Genomic DNA, 15826 nt, shown 5'->3' on the forward strand with positions numbered 1-15826 from the left:
ATGTTACTGAGGGTTAACCTGGCTGGCATGGACACACACGGAGAGACTGATGGGCCGTCGAAGAGAGAAAGTCCGAAATGGATTCAGAATCAGCGAATAGGTAAGAGTCTGATTTATGTCGCCATAAATGGACACGACTCGGGAAGAATGACTGCAGATCATTCTTATGAACCATTTCAAATGCAGTCAAGTACTTAGCAAGGAGAACAAAATCAATTCCTGCATCCCATCTCTCTTTCAAACGTGAAATCCTGCAGACAAAAAGATCCATTCAACATTTTGGGAAATAGGATTATTGGCTTAAGAGTTTGATAAGAAGATCAATACCACTCTTGTGTCAGTTTAGTATAAAGCCAGGAGGTGCTGAGGCTCAACGCTGGTAAACAGGCTCTGTCTGAAGTATTAAGATAAGAATTAAAAAGTGTGTTAATTAGTGAGATGTCTGTATTTCGGAGCAGTTTCCTGCTTTCTGTGCTTAGCTGATCCCCCAGGAGTATAACAGGAGTAGATCCTCATGTTGTGATCCTAGTATTAGTCGTTTGGCTTTCTTTAGGTAAGATTCATATTCTTAGCCAGAGCTGGAGCAATGAACGCAATTAGCTTAGTTTAGCAACATATAAGGACTGGAGGAAGAATACTTACTTACTTGCTACCCCTTTCCCTCAACCTATCCTAAAGGGGTGCATGTACGTTAGTTTAGCTGCTATAGGCTTAGACTGTCGGGGACACCTTACTCCTTCCTTCTGTCTGTCTGCACCTGTGTTCTCTCATGTTCCCAATAACCCAGCTTCCCCCAAATGTCTTTTTGGTGTCTATCTAAGCCGGGATCCTGAGTCGTGGCTGATCCTGTTGCTGCATCCTGAGTCCTGGATCCGGAGTCCTGGATCCTGAGTCCTGGATCCTGAGTCCTGGATCCTGAGTCCTGGATCCTGAGTCGTGGCTGATCCTGTTGCTGCATCCTGAGTCCTGGATCCGGAGTCCTGGATCCTGAGTCCTGGATCCTGAGTCCTGGATCCTGAGTCCTGGATCCTGAATCATGTGTCCTGGATCCGGAGTCCTGGGTCCTGGGTCCTGGATCGTCTATCCTAAGTCGTGGATTTGAGTCCTGGACTTCGAGTCGTGGCTGAACCTGTCACTGTGGTCCTGCCAGACTCTCATCATACTACTTCCCTGATGGCTCCCACATGATTGTTGACATCCTCGTGGATTCATCTTCTTATTACAGACACATGCATTTCCTAACATTTGGTCTACCTATGTTGTAAAATGTATTATCTCTTCGATTTACACACGGCATCCATTGCAGGTCTGTCCTCCTCTGTTGCTCTCCCTGAGGTTTCTCCCATGTTCCCTTTAAACTGTGGGTTTTCTCTGGAAGTGTTTCCTTGTACGATGTGAGGGTCTAAGGACAGAGGGTCTAAGGACAGAGGGTCTAAGGACAGAGGGTGTCGTATTGTCATACTGATATTCTGTACAAACTGTGAAGACCACTGAAACAAATGTAACATTTGTGATATTGAACTATATGAATAAATAAATAAACATTGATTGATTGATAAAACAGCTGGATTTACCCAAAGGGGAAAACATGTTTAGGTAGTTTATAATACAAAATGTTTTTAAATTATGTTTTCAGCCGCTCAAATATGGATATTTCCTGCTTTCTGTGTTTTAGATCATAATAAAGTGAAGATATTTTGGTTTTGATCTGACAAAACAAGACATTTTAGGACCGCACCTTGAACTGAGAAACTAGTATACTACATTTTCCACACTTTCTGACCTTTTATAAGAAAGCAATCCATCTTTTATCTGGAAACATATATCAGCCGCAGCAATAATGCTAAGCTAAGCTAAAGGCCTTCATGCTCTAGCTTTATAATGGACAGACACGACAGAGTGGTGTCAATCATCACAAACAACTCAAGAAAGCAAACAAGCATAGGTCCAGGTATGTCAAATGAGTCATCTAACTGCCCCCCCCCCCCTCATGATCTGATCATACAGTGTGGAGGGGTTTGTGTGTCCTCTAAGCATCAGTGTGATGACAGGTGATGAGAGTACAACACTGATGAGTGATGACTGACATCGATGACAGGGGACAGTGAGGGACGGGGGTGTGAGGGAGAGAAAGTGAGATAAAGGAAAGATAGATGGGGGGGCACAGAGTGAATGATGGGGAGGGGGGGGCAGTGGATTGGATTGGAGTGTGTGTGTGTGTGTGTGTGTGTGTGTGTGTGTGTGTGTGTGTGTGTGTGTGTGTGTGTGTGTGTGTGTGTGTGTGTGTGTGTGTGTGTGTGTGTGTGTGTGTGTGTGTGTGTGTGTGTGTGTGTGTGTGAGTCATAGCTGGACCCATAGTGATTGCTACCAGTCTGTAAAGAGAAACTGTTTTTATCCAATAGTTCTACTGTATCATCTTCTATTTCATAAAATCGTTCTTACAGTAATATAATATCATACGTTCCTTTAGAAGTACTCTCCCCTTACTTTGCATTTTTCATTACGGAAACAACACATGTGCATCATTCTGCATGTTGTTGTGTTTGTACACATATTGGGATGACATGCAGAGATGAGCATCCGAGGCTTAAAGCTGATCCAATCCTTATCTAGACATGAATCCCTATATTAAGACAGGCTTAGCTGCAGCGTAATGACACCTTGCTGGGTATGAGCTTGAAGAGTTTAATGTCAGGGTGACTAGGAGACACCACATTTTCAACAAGTGTGTGTGAGAGAGACACCTGCGAAATACTCCAGTATCTGTAGGGTAATATGTGCATTATTATAACAGCGAGTCCTCCTCTGAGGGAATAATGAAACCCAGGTTCATCGTGTCACTGTGCGTTCACACGTGTCCGCCATGCTGATGAATCCCAATCGTTAATCTCCCGACAAATGAAAACAAAGCTAATCGTATTAGCAGGTGCAACTGTCGTCATGGCAACAGGAAGTGACTGACACATTTGCATAAGTAAGTGTAGACCTGCCGTTAATCTGTCGACAAGGAGTCCATTGATTCATAAATAATTATTTTGATTATAGACGTTAAAAGTAATTTTCCAAACACATATGGGAGAGAAATAGTCACCTCAGATATAGAGATTTATTTTCAATTTATATCATAATGAAGTGAATATCTTTGGGTTTAGAGACATCACCTTGGACTTTAGGATACTAGGCCAGACATCATTTGCAAGTAGATGAAATGAGTGTAATAAATTAGCGCACCCACACATAAACAGACATTCACTTTTCTCTCCACTTCGACCTTGCCCCAGTGTATTTGGCTTTTGCCCCATTTTCCCATCTGCCCTCTCTGTTTTCCTCAATATCTTGTGTTTTATCCACACACACACATATTTCTACACACACTCTTAGTCTCCACACAGTGGTGGGCCGTATGACTCCATGAATCACTGCCGCTTCCTGCTGCTGCTGGAGCTTCATCACTGGGTTTCACACAGCTTCCATTCACACAGCTAAAGGCTAAAAGCCCCCCGTTAGCCTCTCTATTCTCACCTCTGAGCCCTCACATCCCCTCACCCCTCTACACCAAACTGTGAGATCCACATTTATGCTGCAGTTTAACAAAGCCAACAGACCACTAATAGGAGAGAAATATAAGTAAGAAATGTACATTTTGGATGAGCACTCATTCACTTTGTCGCTTAGATTGAGATGAGACGTTCAATGGGATTTCTGTATACTAAGTACAAAGCTAAAGACAGCAGCCAGTTAGCTTAGCATAAAGATTGAATAATTGAAAAGGGGAATAGTTAGCCCGGCCTTGATAACGCAGTGAAAAATCTCTCATTTCCTGAGTAGAGCATTTCAAAATAGATTCATTATGACGTCTTTATCTTCTGTCTTGTTACTCATACTGCACCTGACCAGTGAATTCAAATCAACATGCTCTGACACTAAGAGTTGAGTCTTGGATAGAAATAAAATAATCATGTTTTCTTAAATATCTAGTGACTTAACCCACCGGCCCACCTCGGTGCCGCAAGTAAATACCGCTAATTAATTGTCAACGGGGGGGGGGGGGGAGGGGGTGCTAGTAACTTATCCGAACGGTCCACATCGTCCGACCGGCCCACTTCAGTACCGGCCCATCGGGGTTCGTCCCGAAGGGCAGTCCGACCCCTGGGCCTGCCTGGTAAAAAGGAAACTACCAAAACTTTCTTAGGGGGTGCAAGGTTGGGCTGCTCAATTAATCGTATTTTAATCGCAATTACGATTACGGCTTGCAACGATTACGAAAACAACGTAATTGAAATAAAACGATTATTTTTTTATTATTATTACTTTTTTTTTTTTTTATATATAATTTTTTTTTTTTTTTTTGTTTGTCGGTTGAATTATACTTAAAGTTCAGGGAAATCAACTGTTAAAAACATACTGTTCAAAAAAGATTTCCCAATAAATTGATGTTTTCAAAGTAAATGGATAATCGTTTTTAATAATCGTGATATCAATTATTGACCCAAATAATCGAGATTATGATTTTTTGCCATAATCGAGCAGCTCTAGTGCAAGGTGTTACATTTCCCATAATCCTCTCTGCTGTGTAGGGTTAACTAACAGTATATCACGTCTCCTTGACTTTGTGTAAAACAATGAATAAAGCAATAACATTACTGTATCCTAAATATCCCGGGGCTGTATTGAAGGTTGTAACAAAACTCCCATAATAAAAGTCAGAACAGAGATATGTTGTGCCTTGAGGAGCTGGTGGTGGTAAACAGAATGTGTGCGACTGCAGCGACACAAAACTATAAAGAGTCTGCAGCAAACTGAGTGCATAAAACAATAGATTTCAGAGGATGTCAACAGGTGGGATAAAGACGCGATTGTTTTGTGCGTTTTATCTGTGCACATTATGACTTCCTACTTTTTGTAATCCTTTGGTATAAGAGTGTTTGGTCCCTTCTGCAGTTAGCATAATGCTGCATTGTTTTCTAATGTTTCAGTGTTTGCTCCGCCCTTGACTGCTCACTAAATCAATGTTCTCTAACCCACTTTTCTATTCAAATAACTTCATAAATATTCTATCTTGAACTGGGTCTGAGGAGAGAGGTGTTATTGCTGATATAACACAGAGTGGAGAACATTAGGATAATAAAGTGTCGCTAATACAAAATGGAGCAATACATGACAGTGCAGGCCGGCATGGTGAGTCATAAAGCAGGTTTTCCTTCAGGTGCAGAGTGTAACTTTGCTCAGTGTTACCTTGGGAACTAGCTCGATGAAATTCAGGCTTCATGACATGTTGAGAAAACCAGAAACAAGGCCATGATTCATCATTTATTAATGCAGACCTGAGGGCACTGCAGGAGTAAATCAAAACAGTATTCACCATTTACAGATCTGACTTGTCGTTGGATATTATTATCTGTTCATTATTCATGTTTTGTGCATAATGTTTTCCATCTGAAGTTGGTTTTATTGTATGCATTTCTCCAAAAGAGGTCAGAAAGTAAAGTAGAGGTGAAAGAGATACAAGTGTGACTTCTGCACACAGCAGCGCGCGAGACAAAATCGATGTCTGAAAGTGAGAAGAGACAAAAAGGCAGCGATTAAAGTAAAGTACAACCTCCACTTCTGACAGATCTCCTGAGGCATGTTCAGACTCCTGCTGCCATCCAAACCTGGGCTGGAACAAAAATATTAAACTCAACTTTTTCCTGAAACTACTGATGTCGTGACTCCTATACCTTTCAAAAAGTGAGCTTCAAAATGCATTTCAGGCTTTAAGAGACCATGGAGATTAATGAAAGATGTTAAAGACTTTGAAAACCTACAAAGGCTTGTCCCTATACACCTTTAAAACCTTATATTATAAAGCCTAAAAACACTGAGGAAGTTTTGCCAACACTCAAATTTAAAGTTAACTTTTAACACTGAAGCAGTAAATATAGATTGGTTTTGTTTTGCCACTTTGAAAGATATAGGAACTCAGCGTTAACATACATTAAATGTTTTGGTATAAGCAAACAATTGCCTACTAACAGGATCAATTACAGATGTAACCTCGTTGTTGGTCTCCACCAGCTCCCAAGGGAACAACAATGCTCCTTAGCTGCTAATGCGACATGATTTAGCTCTGAAAACATTCTGCCTGCTTTGGTTATCATTGGTCAGACTCAGAGAGATGTACAGTAAGAGATAATGAAGATAATGAGAAGCTAGACATCCAAAAGCACCTGTAAAACCACCCATGATAACTTTAAAATGCTTTAAAAACACTGTAAGGGAGATAAGATTTGACTTTCACATTAAAGCAGTAAAAACAAATTGGATTTGTTGGTTTGTTAGAATTCATAGGAGACTCAGCGTGAAAATGAAATTGTAGCATATCCAGTTCAATTTGTGTCGGTCATCTCTCTTTTAGCTTTCAGTCTCCAACAACTCCCAAGGAAACGCTGTGGCTCAGTGGATAGTGTGCTGGACTTCGAATCAGGGGATAGCAAGTTCAAGTCCCACTGCAGTCATTATGTCGTTGTGTCCCTGGGCAAGACACTTCACCCCAAATTGCTCCTTTGAGGATTGTCCACAGTTCTGAATGTATGAAATCGCTTTGGATAAAAGCTGCTTATTCCTTTGGCCAACACTGATCAGAGACTAATAGAACACCCTGTTATCTAAAAAGAGCTGAAAGACGCTAGGCTTTCCTTTCATTTGTGATATTACACTTAAAGGTGGGGTAGGTAAGTTTGAGAAACCGGCTCGAGATACACTTGTTGTTATATTCCATGGAATGCTCTTAACATCCCGATAGCAATGAATATCTGAAATGCTTTGACAAAAAATCCATACAAAAATATCCTCTGTGGAAGCCGTGGCGCTGTAGAAAGCTCGACCAATCATCTGAGCCGGCCCGGCTAAAGTAACTGGATGGCCTACCTGCCTGTCAGCCTTCCATCTGGGCACAAACTTACCTCGTGCCCTCATTGGTCATGTGCGCGTTCGTGTGTGTTGGGGGAGGGGCTCTGTGAGGAAGTGGCAGATTTGTTCCGGCTGTGTATTTTCAAATTCTAGCGCACTCGAGCCGGTTTCTCCAAAATTACCTACCCCACCTTTAAGTTGTTGATGCATATAGATTCAAAAATGTATAAATGTGCTGCTTCAAACCATTTTAATCCTCTCTAACTGGCGAGTAAATTCCAGCTCTAAACCAGAAGACGTTACTCCCACTTGCATCTGCTATTCATTTGAGTTTTTAGTCGTTAATCATAAATGGTGTTTCATGTGAGGCTTACTAGATGCACTGTGTGTGTCATCAAGATACATCTGCCATTAGTGATACTAACGCCCACTACAGCAAGCAGCCTCTAGAGAATGTTACTCTATGTGCATTCACTACGTCTGAGTTACAAGTCACGGCTCCTAAAGCATCAGAGGTTTGCTCCACATTTATCTAAACTAAACACTAATGCTGTAGTTTGTCTTGGGAGAACAATGCAGAAAATAAAAGCTTAGAAATGTCTCACAATTAGGAGAGAATGAACCAGGCGCGTTGGAGAGAGAACGAGGACAAGGGCTGATTTATTACTCTCATGTAATATTCATCAATGCTTAGTGGGAATCAATTCAAAGTGGTGCGACATGCCGTGCTCAGAGAACAGTGCTTTAATGTTATGAGTATGAACATAGTGAAAGAGAGGTACCACCTGTTTAATATCAGAGGGGAGGTACCTGCTAATATGAGTTACTGTCAAAAGAACAACACTTATGGCACTTTTTAGAGCAGTGCGATTTCATCTATTTTTCTTAAGATAACAGAGAAAATAATAATATATTAAACAATGCAAAACTGGTTGTAACTGGACAACTGTGCAGGAGCATGCTCATCCACCAAGTTCACATTATTTCTGGCATTCATGCTCCTTCAGCAGCATGAATGATAATCATTAGAAATGAGGTGAAGTATAAAATAATGTGAACCAACTGTGCAGAAGCTAATCGTTTGTGTTCACATTATTTCCGACGGAGAGCCTCATGCAGGCGGCAGATATGGAGCAGAACTTCTCGTACTGCAGAGCGTTGACCCGAGCCTGTATGTCACATCCTCGCTAACAGCAGAACAACCAATTTAACTCCACGCTTCTAAATCAGCGTTTAATCACTAGAATGACAAGCTCAGCTAATTGTTGCCCTCCTCCTCCCCCCCATCCTCCCCCCCCCCCCCCCTGTCAGCTCCTCCTGGCGGCTATTTCCAGCTACATCTGCAGATAGGTTATACGGTGTCTTCTTCTGGGTTGTTAATTATTACGATCATCCAGGAACGCTTAAACACACACGACTCGCGGTGTGTTACGTTCGACTGGATGCTTGCTTTACACAGGAGTGGGAAGGGAGTGCTTTGAAGTGTGAGTCTTGTAAGAGCATTGCTAAGTGAACATTTCCAACAAAAAAAACTTTGATTTACAAATCTGTCTGAGGTCTCCATAGCCAGCGAGGAAAGTCCCAGAGACCTATGATCAAATACTCTACTCACAAATCTGAGCCAACTGATTTGAACACCTTAGATAAGTGTGTATCAGTGTGTGTACGCATCTATCTATCCTCAATGTTCCTTAGGAAGACATGATTAGTATTCACAGGGACCATGTCAACAAGGAGCATCTGTTTTGACTCTGAAACACTCTTACATGAGAGTATACAAAGTGAAATGTATAATTATGTAATGTTTTGAAAGGCAATACTGAAGACCAATAAGGATTGAGAGATACAAAAGTCAAGTCTTATTTCAAACAGGATATATTTATGGTATAATAACCCTCCTTTTCAGTATAACAGTTCAATCAGAAAGTGGCCCAAGACATGAATGAACATCTGGCTATAATGAGTAAAACAGACACTGGAGGACAGTCAAATGTACAATGACACCAGAGGAGGGCACTAAAAGCAGGAAAGAATCTATTTAACACTATAATTAGTGGATTTTATAAGCTATAAAAAAAGTTTTTTGGGGAACATTGTGAAAGCCCTGAAAGAAACTGGACTTCACATCTTAACAAAAAGACATTTCTGGATCATCCAAAAAAAGTGTGGTTATTTTTATCTTATTCATATAAAAAGAATAAACAAGAAAGTCTATATTTGTATTGGATAAATAATAAGATTGAACAAAAATGTTTCAAATAAACTGTAATTTAGTACGAAAATAAACCAACTGTTCTTCTTACAGCTGAACACTTTGACAGCAAGTCTTTCCTCTTTTAGCAACAAAGAGATCCAGACGCAGACTGCATGAGGCCACAGTTTGGAGAGGAGTTGAACAGATTTGAGGTTGTGGCTCTCAGACAGACGGGCAGATGTTCTCAGTCTGAGGGCTGTGGTCAGGGACAGAGAGTAGCCAGGTGGAGAGACTCTGCAGACAACACGGACAACAGTGCTCCCTACGGGCCCCGCAGAGAAGGACGGACGAACACACACACACACACTCTCTCTGAGCCTGGGACTGCATTTTAAAGCCATAGAGCAGGGGGGTCCAAACTGTGGCCCTGGGTCCTTTTGAATTGGGCCTCAGCAAACACTTACTTACTCAACGAGCCACTGTCTCTAAATCTTAAACTTTTGTTGAAACACAAAGAAAAGTTGTGCTGGACATAAATGGGCCACCTTTGCCTGAGTACGACACTGAAGTGCACTCTGACAGTGATTTGTTTTCCATTGTTTTGGCCGTTCTCCAGCGCTGGATTTCAAAAAGAAACAATGGGTTTAAAGTGCTGACTCTCAGCTTTAGGGGTGTTCGGGGGTGTTAACATCTATATTTGGTGGAGCAGGACTCACTGTGCTTTATACCCCGAGGAGGTCAACATAAATATTGTGGAGCAAAACCAATAGGCTCGAGTACACACACACACAACAAAATTGCCTGCATACTCATATTCGGCGCTGGATGACATTACATTCTGGGTTTTATTTAGCTCACAAACCCATTTAAGGAACATATTCTCTGCCGTTTTATTTTCACAATCCCAGCTCGCAGTTTGCGCCTGGCAACCTCTCGGCGAGCGGTGGCAGGGCTCCATTAACATATTTGGGTTAGCGTCTCACAACCTGGCAACCGAGAGCAAAAACCCTCAATACGGAGGACGCAGTCATAAAGCACATCAGCCTGCAATAAAACACAGGGTCAGTTGGACTCCTGTGCATTAAAACAGTCGCTCAACGAGAAACGCAGGTGCTGCTTCACCATCACAGGAACATATGTCATTGGATTATCAATCTGTCCTCCCTGCTGTAGCCCAAAAGTGGTTTAATCCTGCTAAACATAGAGAGCAGGATGTAACCCAGGCTGGGTGTGTATTTAATTGCAATTAAAGATGAATGTTGGGTTCCCCTAAATGACAAAGAGAAGTCTGGATATGTGCTCCACATGTCTCCACTACTTTCCTTCTCTTGACCACAGCTGTAATCGCAGATGTGGAGCTGGCGGGGATCCGAACTAATGTGTGGACGCAGAAGAGCAGAGAGACTATGATCTACAGGACGAGAGCCGAGTGTTTTACGACGGATGAATATTAGCGAGGCCGTGATGGAGCACAGAGGTGAGGTGTTGGACGGGCTTCAAAAGAGGGTACGGAGCGAGGGAAGATGGAGGATACGTCAGAGGGGGGTATTAGCACGCCTGCCATCATCTCAGAGAGCAATGGAGGAGGAAGAGACATCAACAAAGAGAGGGAAAGATGCTTTTAGAGAAGCAGGGGGGGGGGGGGGGGGTGCAGCAGCGATACCCAGGGATGGGTTACTGAACAGGGCCCTAAAGTTTAAAGGGGGCCCCTTGTGCTTCATTTACAAAATGTCACTCAAAATACACAAGAAAGGGACTCAAAACTGACTAAAAAGACACAAAGCAACTATAAAGTAGGGCTGCTCGATTATGGCAAAAATCATAATCTGGATTATTTAGGTCAATAATTGATATCACGATTATTAAAAACGATTATCCATTTACTTTGAAAACATCAATTTATTGGAGAATTTTTTTTTTAACAGTATGATTTTAACAGTTGATTATTCAGTTATTAACTTTAAGTATAACTCAACTGAAAAACCAATAAAAAAGTAATAATAATAAAAAAATAATCGTTATATTTCGATTACGTTGTTTTCGTAATCGTTGCAAGCCATAATCGGAATTGCGATTAAAATACGATTAATTGAGCAGCCCTACTATAAAGTGACTCGAAACAATTATAAAAGAGACAACAAATGATTACAAAGACACACGACGAACACAAAAGGGACACACAACAACTACAAGGAGCAAAGAGCAACCTCAGATACACGGAACAACGAAAGAGTAATAATAATCATAAAAAGACTCAAAAAAGTCTATAAATAAACAACAACTAAGGCGGGCAATAATATTAAATTAGGGTGCTTCATGAAGCCACGTAAAACACACTCTCCATCTCTCATAGCAGGGGGGGTGCCTCCGTTAGAAACAATAAATCTCAATATGTCCAGACGTGTGATAAAGCAGCTCTATATGATGCACTGTAAAGAGAAAACCATCAGTCCGTGCACTTCATCACGCAGCCAGATTACTGCTGCTCTATACGTCTTCATTTGGACACACACACACACACACACACACACACACACACACACACACACACACACACACACACACACACACACACACACACACACACACACACACACACACACACACACACACACACACACACACACACACACACACACACACACACACACACACACCACACACACACACACACACCCACACACACACACACACACACACACACACACACACACACACACACACACACACCCACACACACACACACACACACACACACACACACACACACACACCACACACACACACACACACCACACACACACACACACACACACACACACACACACCACACACACACACACACACCACACACACACACACACACACACACACACACACACACACACCACACACACACACACACACACACACACACACACACACACACATCAGGAACTCGCTGCTAATGGAGCACAGCTCCATGTGTCTCATCAAGGACGGAGTGAAACATCCTCACACACTTTGTCCTCCCTCCTCTCTCTCTTATGTTCCGGCCTCGCCCCCGTCCTTCAGTCTCCACATTCTCCTCAACAAAATCACACATCAGACAGGATCCAGCTGTAGCTCATCTGCTGGCCTCCGCTGACACATTCACACAAACACAGCAGAGAGAAAAGCATGTCTGTATTTCTACAAGTGTATGAGACTTTAGGCCAAGTTACTACTGTAAGACAATACGTCTAAATCATGATGAGAAGATTTGACAGTGTAGGCAATGTGCAAATGACATGTTGGAGTATTCTCCTGGGATTTAAAGGGAGGGACCACCGTCTAATATCATCTTTATGTCATTATATACCACATGTTCATTGTTTTGCCCTGATGGAAACAGGCCTTAGTTAGTATTGTATGTACACACTGAGTTGTGTTTTGAGAGGGGACCCCTGCTGGGTTCAGCTTGCTCTCCTTAAAAGTTCGTACACTCAAATGATGCATGATATAGCATTGCTAGCAGATGCGTTTTCATGGTGGGTGTATTACTCACGACAAAAGGGAGCTCAGTGTCGAGGGTGAAGCCGATTGGATAAGCGGTTCTTGTAAAAATGCAGGCAGCAATTCTGGAGGCCAAGCAGCCGGCATTTTGTCTAGCCTCTAGATTAGTAACGGCAAATGTGGTTGATCAGAAAAAGATGTCAACAATGACTGAACAAGTGCGTCTAGGGAGTAGATTAAAGATGTCTGCTGACGGAGGCGTGTGGTGCAGTGGGTAGTGCGTTGGTGTTGGGATCAGGGAACAGGTTCAAACCCCACTGCAGTGGGCATGTCGTTGTGTCCCTGAGACACTTCACCCCAAATTGCTCCTGTGGGGATTGTCCACAGTATTGAGGTGTGTAAGTCGCTTTGGATAAAAGTGTTTAACAAGTGACATGTAATGTAATATCTACCGGGTCCTAGATCTGACAATGCAATAATGTCAGTTAAACTGCTAAGAGACTATAACCAGTACTAGCGAAATGTTAAGCGTTCTTTAAAAGTAAATACTCCACATAGTCACATGATCTGAATACATCGCTTTAGTATTTTTTGGACACATTGATCCGATGAGGTGTTGTGTTAACTTCCCAGGACGTAATCTGGGCTAAAGGTTCCCGGGCTCAGGAATGTTCCATACTCTAAATCCCAACAGTCCGCCCTGGGCAAACATTTGGGAAAGGAGGAACTGTGCCGCGTTATTATCTCGCTGCTTTTAGTCCTAAAGATTTATCAGAGCACACTCGTGCAGTCATTAGGCAGAGGAGGGCGAGCCGACCGCAGGAAACCAGCGCTGACTCATAACCTCCAGAAACCAGCGAGGCTCCTCTGGGAAACACAGCTGATGAGAAACAGAGTGGCGCCCCCAAACGATGAAACAATAGAGAGAGAGTGTTTGATTTAATTCACGTGGATGTGCAGAAAGATTTGAGGAATTCAAACAAACAGAAAGTTATGCAATTATGGGTCAAACTTTAAACATACTTTATGAGGTTTAAATCGACCAATCTCAGTGTGATGCATGCTTTTAATGCATCATTGATACAGATGTTGAGTGACAGGTGTCTTAGCCTATCACATCATGCGATAAATGTCGGAGCATGCTCCCATTACATCAGTCGCAGTAAAGTTTGATGGTGGTGATTCCTGCAGTACTCTAAACTGTTATTATTGGGTTGTTTGGATTACAAGACATGGGGAAAGTCTTCGTACATGTCTGTCACACGTGTTGTTTAGTATGTTGTTGGTGAATCTCTGGTTTACAAGTCATTAAACGCTCCATGTATGTTTGTAAATGCAACAAATACGCCTTTAAATCAAGATTTCTGTATATTTGATTATGCATTACTTAAAACTTAAGGTATTTTTCAGTTTGATTAGAGGGCGAGATGGTGGTTAGTGAAGTTTGAAGCAATAACAATTTACTTTAGACATCTTTAATTTAGATAAACTGGAGGTAGCAAGCACACACACACACACACACACACACACACACACACACACACACACACACACACACACACACACACACACACACAACACACACACACACACACACACACACACCACACACACACACACACACCACACACACACACACACACACACACACACACACACACACACACACACACACACACACACACACACACACACACACACACACACACACGATTGAAGAGTCAACAAATACCGAGAGACTAAGATATCAAACATCACACTTTAGGTTGCCTCAGTTTCATTGAGTGCAAGGCATTGTGGGTAGACGGAGAGAAAGCCCTTGAGCAGGCAGACGTGCTTTAAAGTGGCTGATGCAATAAAATGTTTTCTATTACATTAACTCCCGAATCTGAAACTTCAACTATTTGGAAGTCCAATGACTCAATCTAAATATTACCATTTAAACGTCAGCAGCAGAATTAATGCGTAATTCTGTAAAAGCCGTTTTTTTTTAATAACGTTTTTTACAGGATGTTATATTAAACAAGAACAGTTAAACACACGACGGGCTAAAAATAAGATTAAGAAGAGAGGAAGGATAAAAGGGAATGCATAAAATTACATTTTTAGTAGAGAAACCATGAAAAGAACAGGATCAAAATCCGTAGCTGTGCATAAAAGCAAGTCATAAAAGTGCTTTAAGAGGTGATTTCAGTGCAGTCCATAATCCTTATAGTGTGAGAGAAGAGCAGAAAATCAAGTGGCTTTGCTTTAATTGGGAGTGCTTCATGTAGCTCATTAGTATCGGCTTTGATATAAAAAAGAAAGCTCTAAGTCACCAAAGACATGTGAGCATATCAGCTAAAACCTGCCAGAGCATACAGAGACTGTGCACCAGTTAAACTCAATTTACTGGCCCCGAGATGCCATGAAAGTGCAGAGCGATCAGAGAGCTGTGCATGGCAATGGTACTATTAGCTGAAAAGGAGCAAGACATCCTATAAATGTGTATTTCACAGTAAAACATCTTTGATATGCCACGCAGTCCCTCTGAGGAGCATTCATGGTTTAGGTTCATGAATCACTTCAATATGTGAGTGATTGCTGATGAAAGGATGTTTAAGCTTCTTTAAACTATTAAATATACACAAACGTTGACAAATAAAGTGCATCTGCAGCCAGGGGCGCCGTAAGGGGGTGACAAGTTAGGACGATTCTAAGGGCCGTGACTGACAGGGTCCATTTGGTACGGCCCTCGAGGTAATTTATAAACAAAGTGGCCTGTGCCTGGTGGTGGGGCCCAATGTGATATATCTTCATGGGGCCCTCAATCCTGTCTGCAGCCATTAAAGACAGGAGAATATCTGATGAATCTGTCATATAGAACCAGCGTCAATCCTTGTGTCAAGTTAATTCACTTAATAAGTTAATCAGGCCGTTCATTTGAAAATAAAAAATTTAAAAGAAGGATTAGTTATGGGCTTCTTTATATGTCGTGTTAACTGGCTCCTGGCCTCAAAGTGGAGAGGAGCAAAGCTTGTTGATTACTTGTTTCTTTACTTCCATAACATAGTGACATCACTTTGTAACACTACTATTGGCTAGCGCTCCAACACATTGTAGGTGATAAGCTAAGGGGCGGGACATCTCTAAGCGGTTGATCAATCCCAACAGAGCCGACTGAGACATGTCCAGTAGAGACACTACTACTGATATACACCTGAACATCAGCAGGAGAGGACTCTTTAAAGTAGAGACACTTCATACTGATATACACTTGAACATCAG

The sequence above is a fragment of the Gymnodraco acuticeps genome, unplaced genomic scaffold (assembly GCF_902827175.1).
Source record: "Gymnodraco acuticeps unplaced genomic scaffold, fGymAcu1.1, whole genome shotgun sequence".
Classification (NCBI taxonomy): Eukaryota; Metazoa; Chordata; class Actinopteri; order Perciformes; family Bathydraconidae; genus Gymnodraco; species Gymnodraco acuticeps.